We start from the raw sequence: 10,759 nt of genomic DNA on the forward strand, positions 1-10,759 counted from the left end.
CAGAGAAGGGCAAGGGAAGAGACGTGGGGACAGAGACGAGAGTGGAAAAATCTTCCTGGTAAGCTACCAAGGGTCCAATCGTTGCTTTCAAAGTTAATTTAACAATCCTTGCCAAGGTAGCATGAATTTAATGTAATTGGTGTCCTGATTCCCATTTTTGGTTATCATATGATTAGGAATACATTTTTGGGGCAATTTATTATGTCAGTCTGTGGCTCACCGTTGTTCATGTTTGGATTTATCTTCTCAGCAGGAGTTTAAAAGACGATGGGAATTTAACAAGAGACTCACTCTGCACCACCGCCCCCCCCCCCCCCGCCTTCTCCCCCCTCCCCCGACCAAAACAAAGCACATTGCATAGTGGTTTATCTAAAAACCCAGAAGCTGAAGCTTAATGTGAAATCAGTCTAGTGCCTGGTTCACTCAGTCAGGCCCCTGGGAATCTCATCAGATGTTGAGGCCCTGAGGTTTGAAGAGGGTGCTGCAGCTGCTTCTGGTAGAGGATCCCATGGAGCTTGGCGCCAACTTGAATTGACCTGCCCACGGTTTCCTCCAATCTAGGGCTACCTTTGGAGCATCCTAATTGGGGTGCTTGTCTTCCTTCCTTCCCTCCCTCCTTCCTTCCTTCCTTCCTTCCTTCCTTCCTTCCTTCCTTCCTTCCTTCCTTCCTTCCATCTTCCATCACCTGTCAATGCATAGGTTAGCCAAAAGACCAAGAGGTAGTCACTCAGGCTACTCAGGACAATCTGTGTCCTAGTACAACAAGAGACAAGCTGGCTCTAGAGCAGTCACAGAGTAGCTAGTGTCACACTGCAATGGAATTACTCTTCTGCACTTTCAAGGAAGTGGGTTGGAGCCCAGAAACAGGAGCTGCTACACTATATACTGTCCTTATGGATATTCCCTGGTTCTAGTATGTGTTTATACATTCCAAGTGACACCCCCAAAACCAACCCAGCCCTCGCTCAAATCTCAGGGCACACTGGTGTTATAACCAGGGGTGCAGACTGTGAGCACAGTCAGTAGACTCCTCTTCATTATGAGAAGGTAAATCCTGCTCCATGCTCTCCATATCGGCAATGCTTTTTAACTTTATTCTCAGACTGATTTTATTGGAGGATTTTTTTTTTTTTTGCTTTTTCTCATACACATTTCACTATTTTATGAATAGGCTACTTTCTGTGGGAAAGGCATTTGAAAATTTTCTCAAGTTACCTTCTAAAAAATGGTACCTGAATCCCACAGCTCTTTGAAGGTTGTATTCTAGAAATTTCTCCTATATTTAAGATTTTAGGCTAATTTGCCTTTGTCCAGGCTTCTCTGTCTCTAAAGCCTTCTCTTCTTGGCCTGTCGGGCCACACCTAGTCACGTTTGAAGACTTGATTTTGGTTTTGCCTTTTCCTAACATCTGTTCTGACCAGCCTCCTCTCTACTTCTTGCCTGGTAGCATAGATACTTCTGCCTCCTATAGATTTCCCAGGAGAGAGCTTTTGATTCTCCAAGGCACAGAGTGTTATCTTAGAAATATTTACATTCTGGTATATGACCAGGAACATAGTAGGTGTTCAACCAAATAAATGGATGGATGAAAATAATGGAAAGAGTTTAGGCTTGGTCATAATCAGATCTGTGTGCGAAAATCTAACTTTATCTCTTATGAGCTATGGGACTTTGGGCAAATTACTTTATGTTTCTGAGTTTCATTATAAACATTTGTGAAATGGGGCTAATAATACCTGCTTCCTAAAGTTCTTCTAAAGATTAAATAAGATGTGTATATCAAGTGTCTAGGACATAATAAGCACATTTCCCCTGCGTATACAAAATGTGTGAATTTGTGTTTGCAGGACAGACATTGAAATAACCAACATCAGAAGAAGGGAGCGTCTATAAATTTGGCATTTTGGTCTTTTCAAGAAACCTCTGCTCCTATCTTATCCTCTCACTTTGGGGATCTTTTTCTTATTACTATGTGAAATATTTGTGTAGTAGAATAAAGTTTTGGATTTAGTGACTTATCATTAATGCTTGAAAGAGCTTTGATTGGCCTTCCCATTCCTAAAATGATGAGTTAAAAATTAATGTACTTAACTGTCTTTAGCCATTTATTTCAAAGAAGATATTTGGCTATTATGTTTTTAATTTTACAAATGCCATGATCAATTTGCTTGTCACCTTCACAACTTATTCTTTCATGTGTAGCTTCTGAAAATGTTTATTATTTGACTGACAGTATTTAGAAGGTAATAATAATAATAAGAAATAATCAGTAATATCAAAATGAAACTAAAGAGGGAATGTTTTAAAAGTAACAATAAAAAAGAATCTGAATTTTAAAAATGTTTTATTCAACAACTAAGGCATCCAAACTATCCGAGAGATTTAATGGCTCATCTTTTAGCTGCTGAGAAGAAAGACATAATCTATTCACATGTGGCCCTGAATACAGAATAGTAAAGACACAAAGCTTTATAATATTTCAAGCATCTTTAGTTTGTGTTCTGGAAGGCAGAGATGGGGCTTTATACTATTCATTGAAGATGGGATTTTTTTCCTTTTTCTTTTTATTAAAAGGATTTTATTCAATTTATTTAAACTAAAAATATCCCAATTCACTCTTCTCCCTCAACCCCTGCTCCCACCCCTGTCTCTTTCAACCACCAGTTTGTTTTCTGTATCCATGAAATTGTTTTTTTTAGATTGCACATATAAGAGAGATAGAATAATGTTTGTCTTAGAGTTAGTTATTTCACTTAGCATAATGCCTTTGAGGTCCATGCATGTTGCTGCAAATGGTAAGATGTCATTTTTTATGGTTGAAAAATATTCCATTGTGTGTGTGTGTGTGTGAGATTGTGAGATATCTATATATCTTTATCTATCGTACAATTTCTTTAGGCGCCCATCTTTGGATGGACACTTAGGCTGTTTCCATATTGTATTCTTCACTCTGTGACTTCTGTTTGGTACTTTCTTGTATTTCCCATCTCGAAGGTCTCATTGTGTTTATACATTCTTCTGAGTTCAGTAAGCATCTTTATGACCATTATTTCGAACTCTTTATCGGGTAAACTGTCACCATTTCATTAAGTTTTTTTTTTTTTTTTTTTAGTTTTATCTTGCTCCTTAATTTGGAACATATTTCTCTGTCTCTTCATTTTGCTTGACTCTCTATATTGGTTTGAATAGAGTAGATGAAACCACTACCTCTCCTAGTCTCGAATGAATGGGCTCTTGTGGGAGAAAACCTTTGTTCAGCCCCATCCCAGCTCTTGGTTTCTCAAACCTCTGTGCTTGTCCAAGCAGCCTATTATATTTTTAATAGCTTCCAGTAGTTGAGGATGTGCCAATACCCGTCAGTGTCCCAAAGGGAACGGACTTTGACACCTAGATTCAGGTTGACTGGAAGCCAGGCACTCAGGGAGCAACTTTCAAGAAGCTACAGATATATATCTGCATCTGTAGTCCCGAGGGGCTTCGAGTCTACAGATACTGGCCACGGAGCCAGGTGATCTTGAGGTTTCCCTTGGCATCAACTGCAACAATCCGGACTCCAGACGAGTGTAGAAGCTCCTTCCTGGGAGATGCTGGTGAGCTGCAGCAGGGCAGAGGAGAGCATCAAGATGGGGCCCACTAAAGCAGCTCCGTGGGCCACGACATGTCTGTGAGACCTGAAGCCTGCTTCTCAGCGGGAAGCTCCAGGACAAGCCAAGGGGCCTCTTTCACACGAAGACTGTGGGATGTGCCTCAGTCGCTGTCTGCACAGTGCCCTGGGGGTGGCAGCCGGCCATCAACCAGCCCTCTGATTGCCACGGTCCATGGGACCGAGCGATGTGAGCCCCGTCAGCCACCAAGCCATCGACCGCAGGTCGAGCTGCCTTCCAGGAGGCGCTGGCTCTGGGGGGCACAGGGCGGGCGGAGGACGGCGCCTGGGGTGCTGAGTAAGAAGCCTGCCCCTCAGGCCCCCGCCACGACAACTGGTTAATAGGGCGCCTTCCTCGGAGGATCAGGCGCCCGGCTCTGGTGGCCCTGGCTGCGCCCTGCCGCTGGCCGCTGTTTAACACCCCTCTCTCTCCGCTGGTGGCCATCCTGTGAGACGCAGGGGCACAAGCCCCGCAGGCCACGATGGCCGGGCCACGGGGAGGCGCCCTCTGGCTGCAGTCACAGGAGTGGGCGCACCACACAGGCGGACGGGTTCCTTCCTGGGTGACGCCGAGCATTCCAGGGTCCTTACAAGGGGGCACGAGCTCCCCGGGGCCTCGGGAGCCAGCGGTCAAGGGCCGTCGGCCCCCGCGAGGCAGGCGCTGCGGAGTCTCCTTCCGGTGAGACGGCGCTACTGAGCAGGCGCAGGAGCCCCAAGATGGCGCCCGCCAGGCTCGGTGCCGGGAGCTCCCGCAGCCGCCTCCCGGAAGTGCTGGGGTGGAGGCCTGGCCCTCAGGCCCCCGCTGGGATGTCCGCAGGTGAGCCTCCTCCACTTCAGGTGTGGGTGTCATCAGCGGCCTCGGAGTTGGACCCTGGGGCGGACGACTCGTCCCTCAGATGGCTGCGCTGTTGGTGTTGTGGGGCCTGGGATGCGAGGCCAAGGCCTGCAAGGTTAGATATTGGGGGGGGGGAGCTTGTCTCTCAAGCGCATGGCCTACATGTGGGGGTACTCGCTGTGGGGTGCAACCCTTTCGGTCCTCGGGGACGAGCTCTGGGTCTTGAATTTCCTCCCTGTGGGGGTCACTGCGCCGGGGGTGGGGTTGGTGGTGAGTCTGTTCCGGCCTCGCTTACCTGCTCCTCATAGGCTCCGTGCCCAGCCAGCGGTTCGTCGTTTTTCAAGATTGATTGATCGATTGATTGGAGAGAGCCAGCGTGAGTAGGGGGGAGGGGAGGGGAGGGAGAGCAGGTTCCTAACTGAGCCTGGAGTCGCCTGGGCAGTCAGTCTCACAACCCTGAGGTCATGACCGGAGCCACATGCAAGAGTCCGAAGCTTAACCTACTGAGCCACCCACCCAGGCACCCCAGCATTTAGGGTGATGTTTGTTTGTTTGTTTGTTTTTTTCAAGATTTTATTCATGAGAGACAGAGAGAGAGAGAGAGAGAGAGAGAGAGAGAGAGAGGCAGAGACACAGGCAGAGGGAGAAGCAGACTCCACGCAGGGAGCCCGACGTGGGACTTGATCCCGGGCCTCCAGGGTCACGCCCTGGGCCAAAGGCAGGCGCCAAACCGCTGAGCCACCCCAGGCTGCCCAGCTGCCCATTTAGGTTTTTAGAGAGAAAATCGTGCCACATGTAGCTCCAGACTCAGCATGATCGGTGGGAGCAAGTGAGTTCAGGATCTTCCTGTGTTCGCGTCTTGAACTTCGCCTCTACAATGGAAAATATTGGAAAACAAGAGTCTGAACAAAATGAATTAATAATAAATTCTTGCAATTACAAAGCATCTTTCATCCCAACATCCTAAGGAGTTTAGTATTTTTCCCAAAGGCACTGTTTAATGCTCCTCTCATGCAATTGACTTATAGCACACTGACGTGGTGAATCAGAGGCAAAATAGCACTTAACATTGAAAGATTGAGCCACTGCGGCAAGACCAAGCGCAGAGCTCATTCTAGTAAACTCTGCCCCCCCCCTCCTTTTTTTTTTCCTTTAGGATTTTTTTTCTTTTTTTTAGAAGCTAATAAAGCCAGTGAAAGCTTTTAGCTTCTTCCCACAGTCAGTGCTTCGCAACTTGGACTAGCACTTTTTGTTGCCACGATAAGTCAAATTCTTCATTTTTATGCACCATCATGGCCCTTCTATTTGCTGGCCCACTGGGACATATATTAATCATTTTTTAATAGTCCATTAGGTGTAGTCATATCCTGTGGCAACCAGGTCTCTTAATTTCAAAGTCTTTAGCTTTATGCAGCATATCTAATAATACATTTCTCCATCTGCTTGGATAAAGAATGAGCCTGGAAATAATGGTCAAAACATTGTTTTTTAAGTTTTCATTAGATCATATGCTTTTTCAAGGGTGGAAGGCAATACCTTAAACTCTATGTATTAACTATGTAGAATATAATAGGATCATTATTACAAGTAAATGCCAGTAGACTACTCAAATCATAGTGGCTAGCGCACCATCTATGTAATAGATATAAAGAATGAATAAATATACATACATTATCTTCCCATTTAGACCTCAGTAAACCTGTTTCTAATAAATAACAGTCTTGCTGCATCTAGATGTCTCCCTTTTTCTGAAACCTGATTCCTAGGCTCCATAATGCTTAATATTTACAAATGGGATATGGTATATATTAAATTTGGGCATGGTAGTAACGATTTGGTTCGAAAGAGAATTGGCATTTATTGAACATCACTGCACCTGGCACATCATTTCAGGTAATTGTCACAATGAGAGGATGGGGCTAATTTTCAAAATTTGAGATAAGAAACCTGCGTTTCAGAGCAGCATATGATCTGATTGTATGATGTGCCCAATATTATAAATTAATACATTAAAACTAGCTGAAATTTTTCTTTGCGGTCAAGGAATTTTCTAAATGTAACATATTCTAAAAGCAATAAAATTTAAACTGTTTAATCTGAATTTAAATTACTTTAGGTTAGCGCTTTGCTATACAACTAGTCTGCAAACTCCAAAATGGCAAGGATTGTGTCTGTCTTATTTATCGTTGTATTCAAATGCCTACCCAGTACCTGGCACAGATTAGATGAATAAATATATGTAGAATAAATGAATGCCATCTTTTATGGTCATGCCTGTCACCTTATAAATGACCACACATGTAGACATTTCCTAAGTTGAGTTATGTCTTGATTTTATCCTCTAGGGAGAAATAAAGCTCATTTATTATGTCAGAAATATCAGAACAAATCAATCTTCATAAATTAAATGAAACATTGTTGCTCTTTTTGATAAGGCTTACCATGTTTCTGATGGATTGCAGACTAGTACAGTTTTGATTTCATGAAATCAGCAGATACTGCTTTGTTGCTATGCTGGGTGGTAGATACATACAGATGAATAAAATAGTGGCCCTATCCTCAGTAACTGGCATGGCATCATGGAAAAACAACTGATGCAGGGATCAGAAAAAAAAAAAAAAGAAAAAAAAGCACTAGGAACCTGTGACTAGAGCATATTATTTAGCTTATTCCAGACTTGGTTTTCCTAATTCTCCTATTAACTGTTTACTTTCTGTTTTCTTTCATTATGCTTTAGGGGTGTCTCTTATAAATTGCATATATTTGAATTTTCTTTTAATCTGCATGATAACATTTTTATTTTATTTGGAAAGCTTAGGCAGTTTACATCAGTATATTTGAATTATTTCTATTTTTTATTTTGTGTTTTCCATTTGTCCCTTTTTTTCCTGTTCCTTTTTTTAATTAAGACTTTTTTTTTTTTTAAGAGCAGTTTTAGGTTGATGGAAAAATTCAGGAAAAGTTACAAAGATTTCCCATTATACACCTTGTCTCCACACATGCATAGCTTCTCCTATTATCAGCATCCTCCACCAGAGTGGTACATTTATTATATTCAATGAACTTATATTGACACATCATAATCACCCAAAGTCCATGGTTTACATTATGATTCACTGTTGCTGTTGTAGACTGCATGAGTTTGGATAAATGCATAGTGACGTGTGTCTCTCCATTACTTTTTTCCTGCTCCTTTTTTGCCTTAATCTTGTTGTTTTTATTCTGGATAAGCTTCTAGCCAGCTTTGCCTTCCCTGTTCAACATCCCCACACCCAAAATATTTCTCTTTTTTTCTTCTTTAGAAATTGTACAGTTTATATTTATTTCCTTGGTGGTTTTGTAGCTGTTTTAAAATGCATATTTAATTAAGTCCAAATTATTTAATCTTTTATCCATTGTTCAAGCAATAAAAGGATTTTAGAAGGAGTTTACTCTTAAAAACTCCTTCCCATTTTAACATTGCCTTTATTTGAAGTATTTTCTAATTGGCTTGTTTCTTGATGCTTCCACATTCAGCAAATTAGTCACTGTCATTTTTTTTTTCCTTTTTAAGATAATAGATTCCCCAGAAAGAAGATTCTGAGACTAAAGTTTACAAGCAAGTAGTTTATCTGGGAGTAAAATGAAATAGGGAAGGAGGGAGAGACAGTATAAAGATGGGATGTTGAATTAACCGCTATTAGAGGTAACCGAGTATGTCGTCTTTTAAGGCCCTGATGAACGTTACTGAACAAGTTTCAGATTGTCCATTTTGGGGAAGAAGTAGGGGCATTATTCATTGGTTCCTAGTCCTCATTGGTCAAAAGTCCCATTTATCCTTTTAGGCATTAATTACTTGCTAGTCCTGGGTTAAGCGAGTGTAAGAATTCCCAGGGCAGGAAGTGAAAGGTGCAGTGTTGTCAGGCTACAAGTGGGTGAAGTTGATTAAAGTTTGCATACAATTGGCTGGTGCTCCTCTGGTTGAAATAAAAGGTTTGACCAAGAAAATTTGAGGAGGCACACAAGAAATGTCCAACTCAGCATTTCTTCTTACTTCTTGGATAATTTCCTTCTGTTTAAAGAAGATCCTATACAGGTTCCCTTAGTAAAGGTCTTTTTGTGGTAAAAATGTCAGTTTTTGTTTTTCTAAGAATGTCTATTTCTCCCCTCCTCCCCAGTTCTTGAAAGATTGCTTCCATGTTTCAACATAGATAAAACTCTATGTTGAAAGTTATTTTCTCTCAAAACATCAAAGATATTATTTTACTGTCTCTAGATTCTGTTAGTGATATGGAGAAGTCAGCTTAATTGCCTTGTTTGTAGATTGGCTGTCATTTTTCTCTGGTTGCATTTGGGTTCCTTTTTCATTTTCATTTTGTACCCTACAGTTTCAGTCTGATTTATCTAGGTGTGATGTCCTTATAATTTTCTGTATGGGATTTTTTTTTTTTTTAGAGTTTCTTGTATCTAACTGTTAGTGTTTGTTTCATCAATTCTGAAAATTCCTCAGCCATTATGTCTTTGAATATTGTTGCTTTCCTATTTTCTTTATTAATTACAGCTGGAACTTTGGTTATATTGTCTCATTTTTATTTCTGTGAATCTGTATCTATATTTCCTATTTCTTTGTTTCTCTAGAGATAGTTTTTAAGAAATTTATCTCCAGGGCCACCTGGGTGGCTCAATCGGTTAAGTGTCCACCTTTGGCTCAGGTCATGATCTCAGTACCCTGGGATCAAGCCCCACATTGGGCTCCCCGTCGGGTGGGGAGCCTGCTTCTCCTTCTCCCTCTGCTGCTCACCCTGCTTTTGCTTGCTCTCTTTCTCTCTGTCAAATAAATAAATGAAATCTTTAAAAAAGAAAAAAAAAATTAACTCCAGTTCACTAATTCTCTCTGCAGTGCTATCTATTCTTTTGTGCAATGCATCCATTGGTTCCTTTAACCTAAGTAATTGTATTTTTAATGTATAAAAGTTGTTTTGATTCTTTTTCAAATATGTTCATTCTTTTTAATCATTCACTGATTCATTCTCATGTTTTTCTGTCTTTAAAAAAATTTAAACAGATCAGTGTTATTCATTTTCTATGCTGTGTATAACTGCCAATTTCTGAAGTCCTTGTGGGCCTCTATCTTACTACTTTTGCTATTTCTTCTGATTCTCTTTCATTGTGTCTTCTCTTCAGGTATGTTTTATGATTTGATTTTTTTGTTTTAATTTTTACTGTGGGTGGCATATTTTTCTTATGTATTTAGTGCTATTTTCCAAAGACCAGGTTGAATTTTAATTCTGTTAGAGAGGATTTATATTTGCTTCTGACAGTCATTTGTTGACACTAGCAACTCTGAATTACTTCATATTAAATTACCCACTTTGATATTATATGATCATGTAGGTAAACATAAATTTGGATCACTAATCTCTGTGTGGGACAGTTGTATTTACAAATGGTAAGGAGAAATCTATTTTCTCCACACAGAACCGGGGTCATGGCAAGAAAGTCTCTATCTTAACCACTGTTATACAGCATTATTTCATTTCAAGTTTACTCTTACTTGAAGATAGAGACCTTTGGGATTCCATTCAATGCAGGCATCTTGTACTAGATCACTCACCTTGAACCCCTTCCAATTTTATTTCCTGTCTGCTGTTCACACTGTGTCTGTCAAAAATGAAGAACTCTTGGGCAAAAACCAACTTTATTCCAGGATCCTGCTACTTTCTTTGTACTTTTGTGGATTTTTTTAATATTATGCCTGCTTAATAATACATTAAAACAATATTATTTTATATTTTATCTAGTATCTTAATTGTTTCAATCAGGAAAATTTAAAGATGGGAATATTTTCTTCATACTGTTGTAAATAATTCTTGCCTTCCATTTTTATTCTTCTAAATATATCTTTGTTTAAACTCACTTTGAGCACCCCCATTCTCTTCTTTCTGATTCCTTTTCTTCTTCAGGTCGTTCTTCCTTTTTTTCCCCTTCTTCTATTTCCCTGCTTTTATTATTTTTTTCTTCCTCAGTAAAATAAAAATTGGAAAGAATCTAGTGTCGGCATTTTATACATGGTGATGATTGATTACATTTTGATGTAGTTTTAATCTTTCAATCACTTATCTTTTACATATCCTTTTCTGTTATATAAAAAGAATATTTTCTCCCTCTCATTTGCTGACATTAAAATTCTTTTAGTAGGGGACAGAATTGCTTCTGGACATGAATGCTACTGAATCTCATTTTCCACAAGTGTGTGCTGATGGTAAATGTAATTTGGTATTTTAGGCATAATAATAGGTCCC

The sequence above is a fragment of the Nyctereutes procyonoides genome, unplaced genomic scaffold (genome assembly GCF_905146905.1).
Source record: "Nyctereutes procyonoides isolate TBG_1078 unplaced genomic scaffold, NYPRO_anot_genome, whole genome shotgun sequence".
Classification (NCBI taxonomy): Eukaryota; Metazoa; Chordata; class Mammalia; order Carnivora; family Canidae; genus Nyctereutes; species Nyctereutes procyonoides.